The sequence below is a fragment of the Gossypium hirsutum genome, chromosome A09 (genome assembly GCF_007990345.1).
Source record: "Gossypium hirsutum isolate 1008001.06 chromosome A09, Gossypium_hirsutum_v2.1, whole genome shotgun sequence".
Lineage (NCBI taxonomy): Eukaryota > Viridiplantae > Streptophyta > Magnoliopsida > Malvales > Malvaceae > Gossypium > Gossypium hirsutum.
In genome coordinates, this window is record NC_053432.1 from 11,514,980 (window position 1) to 11,535,734 (window position 20,755).

The 20,755-nt window shown below is 38.4% G+C and overlaps 1 non-coding gene across 1 annotated transcript; it reads right to left on the reverse strand.

The window, feature by feature from the left end:
* Positions 1 to 9,819: 9,819 nt before the first annotated feature.
* On the reverse strand, positions 9,820 to 9,926 carry LOC121206903 (small nucleolar RNA R71). Its single transcript, XR_005902074.1, has one exon. It is a non-coding gene; the product is annotated as a small nucleolar RNA R71 (small nucleolar RNA).
* Positions 9,927 to 20,755: the final 10,829 nt, after the last annotated feature.

The window sequence follows — 20,755 nt, forward strand, 5'->3', positions numbered from 1 at the left end:
TTTTATTGTTGACAGTGTTGTTTTAGAAAAATCGTTTGCTTGTTGCTCTTCTTAAAAAAACTCAAAGTTAAACTGATCGTGATTTCGTGATAGGTTTTAAATATTTATAATTAATCGTTCTTGAAACTAACTATTATCTTGATGTAGGCAAGTGTACCTATCGAACAGTAGTATAGTTTTAGCAAGACCAAATTTTCGAACCCAAAGGAACTAAATGTACTAGTAATGACTGTCTTTTTATTATCTAGACTAAGAATGAAGAGGTTTTTGTTTTAACTAACTAATTATCTAAACTAAGAATTCCAAGAGAATGGAATTAGGGAATTGCTTTTGGGCAAATCGATTGAATTAAGGCAATACCTAAGGAAAAATCCACCTAGACTTTACTTGTTATTCTAGCTCTGAATCGGACGATTTATTAATTTAACTTGTTCCATAGAGATCCCTAAGTTATGTTATTATCCCTATTCAAGACCAATAACGTCTAATCCCTAGATTGAATAATTGAGACCTTTCTCTAATTAACACCCTAGGGTTGCATTAACTCGATTTATGGATCCCCTTATTAGGTTTCACCCTAATTCGACAAAATCTTGTCACCCTATGTCTAGGCGCACAATCAACTCCACTTAATTATGACAAATGTACTCTTAGACAGGGTCTATTCCTCCTCTGAATAAGAGCTTATCTTGAATCAATATCCTGGGATATCAAAATAAGAATTAAGAACACATAATTAAGAACAAGTTAAATATTTATCATACAGCTCAGAAAATAAAAACAAGATTTGTCTTAGGTTTCATTCCCCTTAGGTATTTAGGGGCTTTAGTTCATAACTAAATAAGAAAACATCTCAGAATAATAAAGAATACAAAACATAAAGAAAACCCAAAACTCCTAAAGGGGAAATTGAGGAGAGATCTTCAGTCTTGATGGTGAATCTGGCTTTTGAGATGGATCAATCGGCTTCCTTGGAGTAATTCCTTACTTCCTATTCTGTGCCTCCCTTTTCTTCCTCCTCTAGGGTGTATTTATAGGCTTTGGAATGCCTAAGAGCCCTCAAAATTAGCCTTCTCCGAATTGGACTCACCTTGGGCTCGACAGGGACACGCACGTGTGACACACCCATGTGTGATTACTTCAGGCCGTGCTCGAGCCTGCCAAATTGACACGGTCGTGTGGTTTGCCTGTGTGAAGAGGTCTAGGCCATGTTGATTTTGTACTTTGGCCCGTTTCTCATTCCTTTTGCTCTCCTATGCTTTTCGAAGTATAAAACATGAAATTAGAGCATTAGGAGCATCGAATTCACCAATTCTAAGGAAAAATCATCCATAAAATGCATTAAGCATGGGGTAAAAATATGTATAAATTACGGTTTATCAAATACCCCCACACTTAAGCATTTGCTTGTCTTTAAGAAAAATTCTCAACTCATAATCAAAATAAATTCTTCTCAACTTACAATTTTTATCGATAATATCTCAAAATAATCTATAAGTAATCATACATTGAGAATTCAACTAAAAGAACATAAAAGTGTCAAACATTCCAAGTTAAGTATTTAATCATGCAAACATAGGTGTCTGCCCTTATCTAAGTAATTACCTTTGATTCAGAATATCACAGAGTTTCACATCCTCACTAAAGATTCACTCAAATCACTCGAGGTGTTTAAAGACAATAAATGAAACACTCAATAGTCAATAATGAAAAGTCATTACCATAGGCTTGCATGAAAATCAAATCTCCACCACTTATAAATTGAGAGGAAACATCAATCAAAAGGTCTTTAGAGGGTTGTAATGAGGCTTGGTTGGGGGGTGTGGTCACAAGCCGAAATAAAAGGTTAGCATCGAGATTGAATTGAAAAATTGCCTACCTAGAAAAAGAGTTAATCATCACTTGCGTACAACAGAGCTTCCTCTCAGAACATGGAATTACTAATGTGTGTACATAGTGTTTTTTTTTTCAAAACAAGTTAAATAACATAGACTAACTATTAAGAGCAAGACATAGCTAAGCAATTTATTCAACTCAAATCTCGACAAAAATAGGGATTAATTTAGGGGATTTCAACAATAATGGGTTAAGGGTTAATATTAAGGGTAATATAAGAAATGGCTTGTTAGGCTCAAGGGGGTTTACTAGGGGTTAATCGTGGAGGTAGGCTTCTTATGGCATGAGTGGGTTACTCCTAAGTGCCTTAATCATTTTGACATATCAAATTAAATGGTGTGGTCTCGACATGCATAATCAAGCAAGTTCTAGAATAACAGTTCAATACTGACGCACTCAAAGCGATAATAAAAGTGAGCATGAAAGAATTAATAGATGCTCAAAAGGCTCAAAAATCTCACAAAAATTATGGCTTTTTGATGTTTAAAACTTGTGAATTCCAACTCAAAGTAATACCTAAACTTTGGGGAAACAACCTAAGATTTTAAATTCTTGAAAATCAACTTATCATGCTTGATTCTCTAATTTCTTGAGGTTTAAACAATCAATGCATAAATGCCTATGTTTTAATTCAAGATATATCAATCAAAATCATAAATCAATCAGAATTTATCCTAAATATGATATGAAAGCTTTTCAAGAGAATAAGGTAGTTATTCAGGGATTTTCCTGATAATGAAATAAATACCCCCCACACTTAAGATGTACATTGGCCTAAATGTACAAAGATAGATATTAGAGTATAAAAATAAGATAGGGAGAGAAGTGAAACTTCCTGTATTATGAATTCCTCGAACTGGAGTTTTGGAGAGTAATCGGTTCAAGAGTGGAAAAGGATACTCCGGCGGTCGTAAACGTTCATTAGTCCATAAGTCCTGTGCCAAAAGAATATTATATCTAGTGGTAGCTAAGGTCATGGTCCATTAGGACATGGTAGTCGTGAAGAACCTTTCTCGGTGGAGTTGTTAGTTCCTATGTGATGATGAGCTTAAGAGCTCTATATAACTGTGATAAAATCAGGAACTTTTTAGGGAATATTAGGAAGAATAATTACTCATAAAGAAATAACCAAAATTGATAATTAAACATAAAATTCTAAAATCTAATAAAAATAAAAATTAGTTTTAATAAAAATTAAAAACATAAAATAATAAATAAATGTTTTTAAACATCTTCATCGCTGGATGGTTCACAAGGTGGGACTGGCGATGAGATGTGTAGGTGCTGACAAATCTGTTGTAGAGTAGCATCAATGTTGTCAAATCGTTGAAAAAACTGCTGCTCGAATCGAGTGAGGCACTCAGAGATGTCAACATATGAAGCCGCCACATGAACTGGACGAGAGGGTGGTGGTGGCTGAGTCGGTGGGTCCTCGTGCTGTGGAGGGACATCATCAGGAATGTCCTCGAAGGCCTCCTCCTCGATAGATTGGGCGAGACGATATTGGGGAGGGTAGGTTCCTCGGCGCCCTTCGATCATCCTCATGCTAAGCATGCTCGAGATGCCTTGTGGAGACATCTGGCCGATGAGGGTAAGGGATGATTCTTGGGCCGCGGTGTTGAGGAGCCCGAAGTGTCAAGCCAACCGAGTAACATAGAGGCTAATGGAGATGACCCCCTTCCTATGCTGCTCCGTCTGGTGCTAAATCGCAAGGGCGATGAAATAGGTAAGGTCGATGACGTGCCCATGCAACTTACACCATAAGAAGTAGGCGTCGTGAGTGTTGATGACGCCAGTGCTCTCTCGCCTCCCTGAAATCGTGTGAGCCAAAATGGCGTGTAGGTACCTCAGGAATGGTGGGAGAACTGATGCCTTAGAGCGGCTAGGATTGTAGAAGGCTACGTTAGGGGCCAAAGTGTGCCAGCACTTCGGGGGGAGAGAAATGTATGTGGCGAGTGACAGCATGTAGTTCATTCTCCTCCTTGAACTCCTCCGTATATAAGCCCAGTGTAGCACCAAACTCTGAGATGCTTAGCTGGCGGACTAACCCGCCTAGGCAAAACTGGACCGTGTCGGGATCATCGTAGTTTGTCATTACGGTCTGAAGATGGAACATTGAGCATAGTTCCATCATGAGCTTGAGGTATGTTAGTTCGATGATTCCAAAGAATAGCTTCCAAGGGTCGGTGGTTAGAAGGGCCCGAATCGCATCAGCCAACTGAACTTGTTCTACGGTAGCCCAGTCGATGCAGCAGCCTACAATTAATGGTCGGGCTCGAAGTATTTGGAAAAGTTCTTCTTAGGGCCCTTTGGGAACTGTAGGAGAGGGTGACGAATTTCCGTGGTTGGACACGCGGAAGATGACGCTCCCTTTCTCTTCTTCGAAGCAAGTACGACAGTTTTCTTTCCTCATGAAGACGACATGGTACCTACAATCAAAACCATTAATTCATCTTGAGGAATGATTACAGTAAAATGAAGACAAATTTCAAATAAAAATCAAAATTTCAGCCTCAACTACTAATATTAACCAAACATAACCAACATAATTATTTTGATAGCATAATTTCATGATGTTATCATTGTAATGGCATGAGAATGGTCATAGTAATGGCATGTGTATGAAAAAAGAGTGAGGCTTTCCTAACAACTCGATTTAACATGAAATGTATGATAAATAATCTAATAATGCAGAAATAATGAACAAAATGGAAATAGTAAGAGAAAAATAAAGATTATTTTAAAAATAAACATTAAAAGTAAGTAGAATAGAGGTGAAAAGAGTAAACAAACGCTAAGGGAGAGATATCAGACGTCAAAAATGGGGTTAAAGGCGGCGCACAGGCGTGGCAGGGAGGTCGTGTGGACTTGCAGCGGCTAGGGTTAGGGTTTTTGGGTGGGAAAAATAATGAATAGTGCATAGTTTTTATAGATTTTGGGTTACATGGCAAGGTAACACGTCCGTGTTCCCCAATTTCAGGCCGTGTGATTTGCGAATTTTGAATTTGGGCGCGTCTAACATTTAGTACATACCCGTGTTCCTTGGGCGTGTGGGTGCACACGGCCTTGTTGCACGGTCGTGTTTGGCGTTGTTCGCTTCTCTCACGCCCGTGTATGAAAGCCCCACGCCCGTGTTAATTTGACAGGTTTGACCACGGGTGTTAGACACGGGCATGTCGCATGTTCGTGCTGTTTTAACAGGTTCACCCATGGTTCTTCCACACGAGTGTGAGAGCTGTTTTAACAGGTTCACCCACGGTTCTTCCACACGGGCGTGTTTCACGCCCGTGTTGTTTTGGCAGGTTTGACCACGGCCATGTCGCACGGTCGTGGTGTTTTATCGTAGCCCATGTTTGGGAAAATTTGTTGTCCTGTTTTCACATGGCCCTAAGCACGCCCATGCTCTTGGCCGTGTCCCTATGGAAAACCTGCATTCAAGTTCTCCGTTAGTAAGTTAGATGTTGAAGACTAAATTTTAAAGAAGTTAATACAGTTCATGCTCGGGTTGCCTCCTAAGAAGTGCTTATTTATAGTCTAAGCTCAACTTACCTCACCATTGAATGGTCATGGGGGTTTGAGGAGTTTATAATCCTCATTCCTGCTATCATTCTCATCAAAATAAGATTTTAGATGGGTGTTGTTTACCTTAAAACTACCGAACTTGGAATGACTCACCTCGATCGTACTGAATGGGAAAAAGCTGAGTACCGTAAGAGGGATTTCTTCATTCGATGTGGTAGTGACAATGTGGGGATCTGTGGCATCTAATAAGACTCTATCTCTAACCTTAAGTTGATTTGGAAAGGGATTGAGCTTGTTCTGTCGTAGATTCGATTTGTCAGGTGTTCTTGGTTTATGCATTCGCCATTCATCTAGCTCCTTGATTTGTAGCCTTTGATCTTTATGAATGGATCCTCTACTATTACTTGAGAATGGTTCATGTACTTCCTTCAGACTCATTTCCTGCAAAGAAGGTTGCACCATATTGTCAGGTTTAGTAGAATGGTTTAGATGATCACCTTCAATTTCCATTGTGTTGCCAGAATTGCGAGCTTGAAGGGTGATTGTTTCATCTCCCACACGGAGTGTGAGTTCACCTGTGCCAACATCAATAATTATTTTAGCAGTTGCTAAAAAGGGCCTTTCTAGAATTAAAGGAGTGTTACTATCCTCCTCTATATCTAGAATATTGAAGTCAACGGGAAATAAAAATTTATCAATTTTAACTAGCACATCTTCAATAATACCCCTAGGAAATCTTATAGTTTTATCTGCTAATTGAATGCTCATCCTAGTCTGTTTGGGTTTCCCAAGACCTAATTGCTTAAACATTTTGTAAGGCATGACGTTGATACTAGCCCCTAAATCAGCTAATGCATTATTAACATCTAAACTACCAATTAAGCAAGGAATCGTAAAACTGCCTAGATCTTTTAGTTTGTTGGGTAGTTTATTTTGGAGAATAGCTGAGAAAACTGCGTTTAGGTCCACATGAGATGCCTCGTCCAACTTTCGCTTATTTGCTAAAGGCTCTTTTAAAAATTTCATTGCATTTTGCATCTACGATAAAGTTTCAATAAAGGGTAAGTTAATGTTTAATTTTTTTAAGAGTTTAAGGAATTTACCAAATTGTTCATCTGAGCGGCCTTTCCTTGTCGCATTGGGGTATGGCACACGAGGTTTATATTTGACATTCACTAATTTGTTTTTATTATAACCTACCTCACCTTGACCTTTGCTTACCACAGTTTCTTGCCTCGGTTCATGCTCAGGCTCAACAAATCCTTCTTCATCTTGAACATTAATCGCGTTGAGCTGTTCCCTTGGGTTAGGTTTGGTATTACTTGGCAAACTACCTTGTGGTCGTTTGGGGATTAGTTTGGAAAGCTGGCCTATTTGAGTTTCGAGCCCTTGGATCGACACTTGTTGATTTTTAAGTGCTTTGTCGATGTTTTAGAAATGGGTTTCTGACACCGAGATAAACTTTGTGAGCATCTCTTCAAGGTTTGGTTTCTTTTCCTACTGATAGGGTGGTTGTTGGTAGCCTAGAGGTGGTTGTGGTCTTTGATTTCCTTGACCGTCCCACGAGAAATTGGGGTGGTTCCTCCAACCTACATTGTAATTGTTACTATATGGATTGTTTTGAGGTCGAGGATTATTACCCATGTAATTTAATTGCTCATTATCCATGTTGTGGCCATAAGGTTGGTATTCCGAATGGCTTGTTCCACCTCCACTTGCTTCGTACTGCATTACTGGGTGAACCTGTGAAGAACTAAGAAAACCATCAATTTTCTTATTCAAGAGTTCTACCTGATTAGAGAGCATGGTGACTGAATCGATGTTATAAACGCCGGCTATTTTCGTTGGCTTTTTCCTCATGACTTGCCACTGATAGTTATTCAGTAACATCTCCTTTATAAACTCATAAGCATCTTCAGGTGTTTTATTATTGATGGTTCTGCCAGCAACTGCGTCAACCATTTGTTGAGTCGAAAGATTTAGACCATTATGGAACATTTGAACCTGTAGCCAAAGCGGTAACCCATGGTGAAGCACGCACTCAAAAGGTCCTTGTATCTCTCCCATGCATCGTAGAGTGTTTCTAAATCCATCTGCATAAAAGAAGAGATATCATTACGTAATTTAGCCGTTTTAGCCAGCGGAAAATATTTTAGTAAAAATTTTTCAGTCATTTGTTCCCAAGTAGTGATTGACCCTCGTGGTAATGAGTTCAACCACTGTTTAGCTTTGTTTCTCAATGAAAAAGGGAATAACCAAAGACGAATGGCATCATCAGAAACACCATTAATTTTAAATGTATTGCATAGATCGAAGAAGTTTGCTAAGTGAGCGTTGGGATCCCCATCCGGCAAACCATCAAACTGAACAAATTGCTGTATCATTTGAATAGTGTTAGGTTTTAGTTCAAAAGTATTTGCAGCTACAGCAGGTCTAACCATGCTCGATTCAGTTCCTGTTAAAGAAGGTTTAGCATAATCATACATAGTGCGTGGAGTAGGATTTTGATTAATTGCAATTGCAGAAGGTAGTTGATTGTCTTAGTTTTCAGCCATCTCATCGGTTTGGGGTTAAGTATCGTCCTCTTGCTCGTTCTCTGTGTATCATAAGCTTCGCCTTATTTTTCTTTGGTTTCTGCGAACTGTGCTATCGATTTTTTTGTCAAAAAGTAGTGGTCCTGATGGTTTCTTCTAGTCATAAACTATAAAAACCTCCCAAGAGAAGAAAAAAGTAAATTAATAAGTAATAATAATTAAATTAAATTAAATTGCAAGAAAAATGAATGGCTAAAGTAATAAAAATTGAGCATTCCTAATATCTTAGTTCCCCGACAACGGCGCCAAAAACTTGATCGCGTGATTTCGTGATAGGTTTTAAATATTTATAATTAATCATTCTTGAAACTAACTATTATCGCGATGTAGGCAAGTGTACCTATCGAACAGTCGTATAGTTTTAGCAAGACCGGATTGTCGAACCCAAAGGAACTAAAAGTACTAGTAATGACTGTCTTTTTATTATCTAGCCTAAGAATAAAGAGGTTTTTGTTTTAACTAACTAATTATCTAAACTAAGAATTCAAAGAGAATGGAATTGGGGAACTGCTTTTGGGAAAATCGATTGACTTGAGACAATACCTAAGGAAAAATCCACCTAGACTGTACTTGTTATTCTGGCTCCGAATCAGACAATTTATTCATTCAATTGCATTAGAGAAAAGTCTCGGTTATTCAATCTAGGGATTAGACGTTATTAGTCTTGAATAGGGATAATAACATAACTTAGGGATCTCTAGGGAACAAGTTGAATGAATAAATCGTCCGATTCGGAGCCAGAATAACAAGTACAGTCTAGGTGGATTTTTTCTTAGGTATTGTCTCAAGTCAATCAATTTTCCCAAAAGCAATGCCCCAATTCTTTTCTCTGTGCGTTCTTAGTTTAGATAATTAGTTAATTAAAACAAATAAACAACCCCTCTTTATTTCTAGGTTAAATAATAAAAAGATAGTTATTACTAGTACTTTTGGTTCCCTTGGGTACGATATCCAAGTCTTGCCATTACTATACTATTATTTGATAGGTGCGCTTGCCTTTTCGTCGTGATAATAGTTAGTCTAGGTTTGATCTTCATTATAATTATTTATTACTTGTTACAAATCTCGCGATCAAGTTTTTGGCGCCGTTGCCGGGGAACTAAAATATTAGGAACGCTAAATTTTGATTACTTTAGCCATTTATTTTTCTTGCAATTTAATTTAATTTAATTTAATTTTTATTATTATTATTTATTAATTTAATTTTTCTCTCTCTTGGCAAGTTTTTATAGTTTATGACTGGAAGAAACCCGTCGGGACCACTACTTTTTGACGAAGAAATCGATCGTACAGTTTGCAAAAATCAAAGAAAAATAAGGTGAAGCTTACGATACACAAAAAATGAGTAAGAAGAGAATACTCAACCCCCAATCGAAGAGATGGCTGAAAACCAAAACAATCAGCTACCTCCTGCAATTGCGGCTAATCAAAATCCTGCTCTACGCACTATGTATGATTATGCTAAACCTTCTTTAACAGGAACTGAATCTAGCATAGTTAGACCGGCGTAGCTGTAAATACTTTTGAATTGAAACCTAACACAATTCAAATGATATAGTAGTTTATTCAGTTTGATGGTTTTTAGGATGAAGATCCTAACGCTCACTGAGCAAACTTTCTGGAATTTTGCGATACATTTAAAATCAATGGCTTTTCTGATGATGCCATACGTCTTCGGTTGTTTCCCTTTTCATTGAGGAACAAATCTAAACAGTGGTTGAACTCGTTACCACGAGGATCAATTACTACTTGGGAACAAATGACCAAAAAATTTTTACTAAAATACTTTCCGCCGGCTAAAACGGCTAAATTACGTAATGATATCTCTTCTTTTGTGCAGATGGATTTAGAAAAACTTTACGATGCATAGGAAAGATACAAGGACTTACTAAGAAGGTGCCCTCACAATGGGTTACTGCTTTGGCTTCAAGTACAAACATTCCACAATGGTCTGAGTCCCTCGACTCGGCAAATGGTTGACGCGGCTGCTGGTGGAACCATCAACAATAAAACACCGGAAGATGCTTATGAGTTTATAGAGGAGATGTCACTAAATAACTATCAGTGGCAAGTCATAAGGATAAAGACAACGAAAACAGCCAACGTTTATAACGTCGACTCAGTTACTATGCTATCAAATCAGGTAGAACTTCTCATTAAAAAGATTGATGGTTTACTTGGTTCTACGCAGGTACATCCAGTAATGAGGTGTGCCTTAAGTAGAGGAGGTGTGCATACAAAATATCAATCCTTCATTCCTACAACCGAAGAGGAATAAGTCAACTATATGGGTAACAATAACTTTAGATCTCAAAATAACCATACATTAATACTTATAATGCAGGTTGGAGGAACCACCCGAATTTCTCCTGGGGTGGTCAAGGGAATCAAAAGAAACAAAATCCTCAAGGTTTTCAACAGCCACCTTATCAACAAGAGAAAAAAGCAAGCCTTGAGGAGATGCTCTCAAAATTCATATCAGTGTCAGAAACCCGCTTCCAAAATACTGAGACAACACTTAAGAATCAACAAGCATCCCAAGGGAACAACTCAACGCAATTAATATTCAAGATGACAAAGGAGTTGTTGAGTCTGAAGTAGAAGCGATGCAAGAAACTGTGGTAAGCAAGAGTCAAGGTGAGTTAGATCAAAATACAAACAAACCGGTAAATGAAGAATATAAACCTCTTGTCCTATACCTTAACGCGACAAGGAAAGACCGCTCAGATGAACAATTCGGTAAATTCCTCAAACTCTTAAAAAAATTACATATTAACTTACCGTTTATTGAAGCTTTGTTGCAGATGCCAAATGCAATGAAATTTTTAAAAGTGCTTTTAGTAAGTAAGCAGAAGTTGGACAAAGCATCGCATGTGGAGCTAAACGCAGTCTGCTCAGCTATTCTACAGAATAAGCTACCCCACAAATTAAAAGATCCAGGGAGTTTTACAATTCCTTACCTAATTGGTAGTTTAGATATAAGTCATGCATTAGCTGATTTAGGGGCTAGTATTAACGTAATGCCTTACAAAATGTTTAAGCAACTAGGTCTTGGGAAACCTAAACAAACTAGAATGAACATTCAATTGGCAGATAAAACTATAAGATTCCCTATGGGTATTATTGAAGATGTACTAGTGAAAGCAGATAAGTTCATATTTCCTGTTGATTTCATTGTTCTAGACATATAAGAAGATAATAAAACCCCTTTGATTTTAGGGAGGCCCTTTTTAGTAGCTGCTAAAACAATTATTGATGTTGGTATAGGTGAGCTTACACTCCATGTGGGAGACGAAACGATCACCCTTTAAGCTCGTACTTCTGGCATCACATCGAACAGTGAAGGTAATGGTCTACACCAGTCTACTAAAACTAACAATATGACACAACCTGCTTTGCAGAAATTAAGTTTCAAAGAAGTTCGCGAGCCATGTTCTAGCAATGATAGAGGACACATTCATCAAGAACGAAAGCTACGGATAGAGGAGCTAGACGAATGGCGAACACACAAACCAAGAACACATGATAAACCGAAACTACGCCAAAACAAGCCCAATACCTCTCCAAATCAACTTAAGGTTGGCGATAGAGTCTTACTAGATGCTGCAGACCCCCAAATTGTCACTACCACACCGAATGAGGAAATCCCTCTTACGGTACTCAGTATTTTTCCATTTGGTATGGTAGAGGTGAATCATCCCAAGTTTGGCACTTTTAAGGTAAACAACACCTGATTAAAACCTTATCTTGATGAGATTGATAACAGGAATGAGGAGTACAAACTCCTTGAACTACCCTGACCATTCACTAGAGAGGTAAGTCGAGCTTAGACTATAAATAAGTGCTTCTCGGAAGGCAACTCGAGCACTAACATATTTTGATTTCTTTATTTTTTATTACTAACACTTTAAATCATTAACTTTATCTTTGAATAACAAAGTTTTTCAGCACACACGGCTAGGCACACGGGCGTGCCTAAAACCATGGCCAAGCAGGGGAAGAAACACGGCCGAACGGTACGGCCGTGTGGAAGCAGGACATGATTTCCCCAAAACACGGGATGCGATAAATCCCTACGGCTGTGCGACATGGCTGTGGGTGAACTTGATAGGTGAACACAAGCGTGGGAATGGAAAAACACGGGCGTGCCAAGGGCAAGGCTCGATTCTGTTTCTTTGACACGGGCGTGCGACACGCCCGTGCCGATAAGCCGTGGACAACAATACACGGGCATGGTACCCTAACACACAGGTGTGGGAGAAGCGAACAGAGCTAGCCACGACCGTGCGACATGGCCGTGTGCCACACACACCTCAAACACACGAGCTTGGGATAGTAGCCGGGCACGACCTAAATTGGAAAATTCGAAAAACACAGGCTCAATTTCAGAGTACACGGGTATGGCCCTAGGCTGTGTGGCTTCCCCGCTATATAAGCAAACCACTATTCATTTTCTTCTTCCTTTCAAAACCCTAGCCGAAATCTCCCCCTCTCCACTCCCTAATCCCTATTCCGGCCACCATTCCACAGATTCTCACTTCCTCAACCCCACAACCACCCTAAACTCCACTCCACTTGCATTAATCCTCACTTTCCCCTCTCTTTTCCCTCTATTTTTTTCTCTACACGGCTGTACCCCCATAATACGAGGACCCACCGACTCAGCCACCACCACCCTCTCGTCCAGTTCATGCGGCGGCTTCATATGCTGACATCTCTGAGCACCTCATCCGATTCGAGCAGCAGTGTTTTCAATGATTTGACAACATTGATGCTACTCTACAGCAAATTTGTCAGCACCTCCATATCTCATCGCCAGTCCCACCTCACGAACTGTCCAGTGATGAAGATGTTTAGAAATATTTATTTTATTATTTTATGTTTTTATTTTTTATTCAAACTACTTTTTATTTTTTATTTTTATTTTTTAGCAGATTTAAAATTTTATTATAAATTTCGGTTATTTCTTTTCGAGTACTTATTCTTCCTAATATCCCTTAAAAAGTTCCTAATTTTATCACAGTTATATAGAGCTCTTAAGCTCATCATCACATAGGAACTAAAACTCCACTGAGAAAGGGTCTCCACGACTGCTATGTCCTGCTCGACCACGACTATAGCTACCACTAGATATAATATTCTTTTGGCACAGGACTTATGGCCTAATGAACCTCTACGACCTCCGGAGTATCCTTCCCCACTCTCGAACTGATTACTCTCCAAAACTCTAGTTTGAGGAATTCACCATACAGGAAGTTTCACTTTTCTCCCTATCTTATTTTTATACTGTAGTATATGTCTTTGTACATTGAGGGCAATGTACATCTTAATTGTGGGGGGATATTTATTTTATTATCAGAAAAATCCCTGAATAATCTTCTTGTTCTCTTGAAAAACTCTCATATCATATTTAGGATAAATTTTAATTAATTTATGATTTTGATTGATATATCTTGAATTAAAACATAGGGATTTATGCATTGATTATTTAAACTTTAAGATAATAGAGAATCAAGCATGATGAGTTGATTGTTAAGAATTCAAAATCGTAAGTTGTTTCCACAAGTATATGTATTAGTTTGAATTGGAATTCATGAGTCTAACATCAAAAAGCCATAATTTTTGTGAGATTTTTGAGCCTTTTCATCATCTATTCATCCTTTTATGCACACTTTTATTATTATTGCTTTGAGTGCGTCAGTATTGAACTGTTATTCTAGAACTTGCATGATTATGCATGTCGAGACCACACCATTTGATTTGATATATCAAAATGATTAAGACACTTAGAATTAATCCACTCAAGCCATGAAAAGCCTACCTCCACGATTAATCCCTAGTAAACCTCCTTGAGCCTAACAAACCAACTCTTGTATTACCTTTAATATTAACTTTAACCCATTATTGATTGAAATACCCTAAATTAATCCCTATTTTTGTCAAGATTTGAGTTGAATGGATTGCCTAGCTATGTTTTGTTCTTGATATTTAGTCTATATTATTTAACTTTTTCTTAAAAAAAAAAACTATGTATGCATATTTGTAATTTCATAATTCTGAGAGAAGCTCTATTGTACGCAAGTGAAGATTAACTCTTTTTCTAGTTAGGGAACTTTTCAATTCAATCTCGATTCTAACCCTTTCTTTCAGCTTGTGACCACATCCCCTAACCAAGCCTCATTACAAACCTCTAAAGACCTTTTGATTGATGTATCATCTTAAATTATAGTGGTGGAGATTTGATTTTCATGCAAGCCTATGGTAATGACTTTCCATTATTGACTATTGAGTGCTTCCTTTATTGTCCTTAAAACACCTCGAGTGATTTGAGTAAATCTTTAGTGAGGATGTAAAACTCTGTGATATTCTGAATTAAAAGTAATGACTTAGATGAGGGAAGACACCTATGTTTTCGGAATAAAATGCTCAACTTGGAATGATTGAAACTTTTATGTTCTTTTAGTTAAATTCTCAATGTATGATTACCTATGCATTAATTTGAGATATTATTGATAGAAATTATAAGTTGAGAAAGATTTATTTTGATTATGAGTTGAGACTTTTGTTTGAGGATAAGAAAATGCTTAAGTGTGGGGGTATTTGATAAACCGTAAATTATACATATTTTACCCTATGTTTAATGCATTTTATGGATGATTTCTCATTAGAATTGGTGTTTTCGATGCTCCTAATGCTTTAATTTCATGTGTTATACTTAAGAGAGCATAGAAGACCGAAATGAGCCAAAAACGAGCCAAAAAAGGGACAAAATGGACCAAATCGAGAATATGACACGGCCTAAGCCTTGCCACACGGGTAGCTCACACGCCCGTGTCTTTCGAGGGTGTCAACCAAGGCTTTCACGATTCACAAGGCCTGGCCATTGACCCACACGGCTGTGTGCAATTTAATGGATCGAACACGGCTTGGCAATCACGTCACACGATCGTGCCACACGAGCATGCCCCTGCAGAGCCCAAGTTAAGTCCAATTTGGAAAAGGCCACTTTTGAGGGCTTCTAGGCATTCCAAAGCCTATAAATACACCCTAGAAGAGGAGAAAAAAAGGAGACAGAGAATAAGGGGTAAGGAATTACTCCAAGAAAGCCAATTGATCCATCTCAGAAGCCGAATTCATCATCAAGACTGAAGATCTCTCCTCAATTCCCCTTCAACAGTTTTGGGTTTTCTTTATGTTATGTATTCTTTATTATTATGAGATGTTTTCTTATTTAGTTATGAACTAAATCCCCTAAATACCTAAGGAGAATGAAACCTAAGACGAATCTTGTTATTATTTTCTGAATCGTATGATAAATATTTAACTTGTTCTTAATTATGTGTTCTTAATTCTTGTTTTGATATCCAGGATACTGATTCAAGACATGCTCTTATTCAGAGGAGGAATAGACCCTGTCTAAGAGTACTTTCATCATAATTAAGCGGAGTTGATTGCGTGCCTAGAAATAGGGTGACAAGATTTGCCGGATTAGGGTGAAACCTAATAAGGGGATCTATAGATCGAGTTAATGTAACCCTAGAGTGTTAATTAAAGAAAAGTCTTGGTTATTCAATCTAGGGATTAGATGTTATTAGTCTTGAATAGGAATAATAACATAACTTAGGGATTTCAACGGAACAAGTTGAATGAATAAATCGTCCGATTCGGAGCCAGAATAACAAGTAAAGTCTAGGTGGATTTTTCATTAGGTATTGCCTCAAGTCAATCGATTTTCCCAAAAGTAGTTCCCCAATTCTTTCTCAGTGCGTTCTTAGTTTAGATAATTAGTTAATTAAAACAAATAAACAACCCCTCTTTATATCTAGGTTAAATAATAAAAAGATAGTTATTACTAGTACTTTTGGTTCCCTTGGGTACGATATCCCGGTCTTGTCATTACTATACTATTGTTCGATAGGTACGCTTGCCTTTTCGTCATGATAATTGTTAGTCTAGCTTTGATCATCATTATAAATATTTATTACTTGTTACAAATCACGCGATCAATCGTTCTTCACCTTTACGGATGATTTGAGACGTTTGGGTCAGCATCTAATTCAATAATATACAGGAAAATAAGTAGCTAATTAATGATTATATTCCTTCATTTCATCAAATCATAACCTTTACCCAACAAATATGTCGAAACAACAAACTAGTCACCCTTAATTGCACTTATATTTCACGATTTGTGGGATCCGAATGGCCAATCGATCAAGAATGTTTTCCCTAATTGAAATGAGTTTAAAATCTTATTAAGAGGGTTGAAGAACTCAAATTAATTCTGGAAAAACATAGGCAAGAACCAAGAAACAAAACATCCCCTTTTCTTGCCCATAGGTGCACGCACCACCACTTATGGTGGCCAAAATTGGGGCTGAATTTTAAAACGGTTTGAGATCTCATTAAAATCTGGAAAAATACCTATGAAATTATTTAAAATTACCCAAATTCTAGATCTGGAAATTGAGGTTTTTAATGGACAAGATTAATTAAGAAATTGAAGAGAGAAGAGACCTTACCCAAGCTAGTCGAGAGAAACGGCAATGGCACTTTCTTGGCAATGTTCGGGATTGGTCTTGGAATTCAAGATTTCAGATTTGGGGCTGATTTTAATGAGGAAAAATAACATTAATATGGTGAAGAATATGTTAACAAATCTTATGGAAAAGAGAAAAAGAAGAAAGAAATGGCAAAACTAGGTGTAGGCGACAACAACAATGGGAGAAAGAAAGAAAATTGAAGAGAAAAGAGGAGAGGAAGAGGGTGAATGGCTTAGGTAGGTAAAATTTGAATTAAAGGTTGAAAAATATAATAAAAAGTTATATTTATACTTAGGGTTTGTAATAACCCGATAGTCAAGTAATCGAAAAGTGTATTTTTGGGTCTTAGGATGTGTTACAGGGTTCAAGGGTATGGATGGCATCAAGGGTATGGATGGAACACACATTAAAAAAACAAGGGATTTTGCAAAATTTAATCATTTCGCAAGAGAAGTGATTCAAACTTGGGTTTCAAGGAACGTTTCACTAACATTTAACCAACAAACCAATACCTCATTTATTTCCCAAAAATGCATAGATAAATTTTAAAAATTAAGGCATGACCACTCTCTCTCGATTCACAAACCTGATTCCACTAACCCCTGATTTTTAGGATGTTACAAACACTTTAAAGATTAATGGCTCCACTGATGACGCCATTTGCTTATGATTGTTCCCATTCTCGTTGAGGAATAAGGCAAAACAGTGGTTAAACTCTTTACCATAAGGTTCTACCACTACATGGGCTCAAATGACAGAGAAGTTTCTCTTTGTAACCCCCAAATTTTTTATTTTCGGCTTTTTACGATATTCGGGCTTGGAAGTGTCTAAATTTGTGGTTCGTGTTATTTTGGCTTAAATGTATATTGGGTTAAGTAATTATAAGCTCTGGGGGTGTTTGGGAGGTCTTAAGTTTAGGCTGTAACTTGGGCTAAATTTGGGTTTTTAATTGAATTAAGTCTGACTTGAGGTAAGTAGGCTTATAAGGAATTGTTGGTAAAAACTTAACAGAATGGGCCTGCTGGTCTAGTGGTTAAATGACAAGGGATTACGCTCAGGGTCAAGGGTTTGATTCCCTACATTGGCGTTAGGATTATTTTTGCTGCAAGTTTCAGTAAGCGTTGGGCTTCATTAAAGTTTTGAGTTGTGGGCTTTAAGGGAAAAACCTAGGGTTATCTTTTTGTTCCTCCTTTTTGGCAAAATAGTTTTTACTTGCCGTCTTCTCTTTTCCCCAAAAATTCCCTTTACTACCGAAATTTCCTTTTCTCCTTCTCCTCTCTATTCGTTTTTCTTTCCCTTTCATTTGGCTTGGTGCTTTGCTAGTAGATTTCATCGATTCGGTAAGTATCGCTTTATGTAAGTTAGGTATTTTCTGTTGGAGATTGTTAAGAGAGGTTTTGGTTGCTGGTCAGGCAGGATTCAAGGATCTGTGGATCATTAATCGGGGTTCTAAACAGTAAGGAAACACCGTTCTTCGTCGAAGGTAGGTAGATATCGTGTTTCGGGTTTTATCTAATCTTAGGTAAATCGATTTAAGTGATTGATTTGGGCTCAATTTTGTCAATCTTAGGCTTTGGAGTGCTCGTGGTTGGATCTATAGTGGAAACAAACCAGGTTTGTACTCCGATTACATAGAAAATGAGTTTCAGCAAAAGCCGAAAAACTAGTTTGTCGATGCCATACGGGCGTGTGGTCTACCCGTGTGGTAGTTTGCATTACGAGACACGGGCATGTGACAGATGAGCCAGGCTGTGTGCCGCCACATGAGCGTGTGAGGTTGGTGAGGTCGTATATGAGGCACAGGTTTGACCATTTGGGTCGTGTTGGCCGCACGGGCATGTTGGTCACACGGGTGAACCATACTGGCGTGTAGGTCTTGGGCCAGGCCGTGTGATCCACACGGGTAGGGCACACGTGCTTGTGAGCCCAATTTTCCTAAAATGTTCTGTAAGGTTGCACGGGTTGCCTAAGTCGACTGTGACCTACTGTAGGGTCGGTAAGCATTATTTAGACCTCATGCTATGAATGATTACTGTGTTGTATGTAAAACATGTTACAATAAGCATGTATATCTGCCTGATTTCATATATCTGTTCTGTTATGATATGATCTGATTTTTGCATACAAGCATGCCATGATATTTATGATGCATTGCATTGGGTTGGGTTGTTGTGAAGAGAAGGAAGTCTGAGAGGCGATTAGCCTATTATCGGGCAGCTATGCTGCATATATCTATTATGTACTGTTTCACATTACCACTTGGTGTGTAGGGCTGGAAAAGTCGATTTTATCCCCATACTTGGTGTGTAGGGCTGGGTGGGTCGATTTTATCTCCACATGGTGTGTTGGGTTGGACAGAGATGGTGTGCAAGGTTGGTGGGCATGATTTTTGTTCTTTGATATTTGATTTGATTTGCATTCGATATCTGAATGGCTAATCTGTTATTTGTTTGTGTGCATGCTGTTTGCGGGGATGTACACACTGAGTTTGCGAAAACATACCTCTTTATTTATTTTATGTCAGGTAATCCTCAGCAGTAGATGGATCAGTGTGGCGGAGAGCTCGATGGTGACCACTATTAGACTCATGGATTTTTGGACTTGAGCTATTTAGGTTTATTTTAGGGTTTTTAAATTGTTAAGTTGTTGATTTACAAATTATTGATGTTTTAGCTTCAGCGTAAAAGAATGTTTTTCAACTAATTAATGGAATAAGGATTTCCCGATTTAAGTAAAGATAATAATCTGAATGATTTTAACTTACTAAGCTTTTATAACAGCACTCTCATGTAACGCCGCCAAATTCGGCCATAATGTCTGGGCCGGGTTTGGGGTGTTACATTTGGTGGTATCAGAGCCAGGTTTACAAAAACTCAACTGTGGTTTTGGGCGGTAAAAAGGAATGGTTTTGGAAATCAGTGATAAAATAATTGGAAATTATTTTTGATAAATAAGTGGTTCACCGAGTTTCCGTCGTTGATCCTGTAAGTTCTCTAAAACTGTGATGTATATTATCTGGAAGCGTGCCTAAATTGAATTTTATCTGTATCTGTCTGAGATGCTATGCATGTATATTGAGACTACTGTAAGTAGTATTTTACTAAAACACCTTAGGTAGTGTAAACTGAAACCATGGTGAGACTTGCTATTCACGATAACTGACTCTGAAACTCTGATACTGGTCTGCATAAAACATCTGTCAATAATTATTGAAACTATAAACTGATATGCATAAAACTTCTAAATATAGATTAATTCTATAGTTACGATGAGTGCACGTGGTGCTCGTGGACGGGGTATTAGAGGTCGAGGTAGAGGCCGTAGAGGGATTCGAGCTGAGTCCTTCGCATTTGATATGATCCCTAATCTGGACACTAGCGAGACGTCAGTGTCACTTATTACTGAGACTGGTGCTGAGTCTCAAGACCGTGCAGTCGGGGATGATGCACTTTCCTAGGCCATGCTGCAAATTTTGGAGAGGGTCACTAGGGCTAATGTTGGATTTGGAGGCCGTGGGTCAGTTACGGAACGACTTCGGTCAAATGGGGCTGAGATATTTAGGGGCATCGCTGGAGTTGCTTCGAGTGTGGCCGAGTATTAGATGGAGGCCATAGAGCGCATAATGGATTATTTGGATTTTACTGATGAGTAGAAGCTCAAAGGGGCTGTGTCTCTGCTTCGCGATGAGGCATACTAGTGGGGGTTGACCGTTATGGAGGGTGCTCAGCCTGATAGGTTGACTTGGGATTTGTTTAAGACCGCCTATCAGAGTAAGTATGTGGGAGCTAGCTACAGTGACGCTAGGCGACGTGAGTTTCTGAATCTCAGTCAGGGCGACTGTTCAGTGGCTGAGTATGAGGGCGAATTTCTGAGGCTGATTTGCTAGGCGAGGGGCATGGTGATGAATGAGTATGAGCACTGTGTTCGATTTGAGGATGGTCTTCGGGATAGTCTGCGAGTTCTGATAGCTCCTCAGAGGGAATGGAATTTCTCAGTCTTGGTCGAGAAGGCCGAGATAGCCGAGGAAGTGAAGCGCTCTGAGCGCCAAAACCGTGAGAAAGGGAAAGTAAAGAGGGATTCTCAGTATACTGGTTCTGGGATGAGGCCTATTTCTTAGGCCATGACTGACGGGTCCATTAGAGTTGGGCCTACTGTTGCACCTGCTGGGGTGGCTATCTGCTAGCTATGTAATAGACGCCA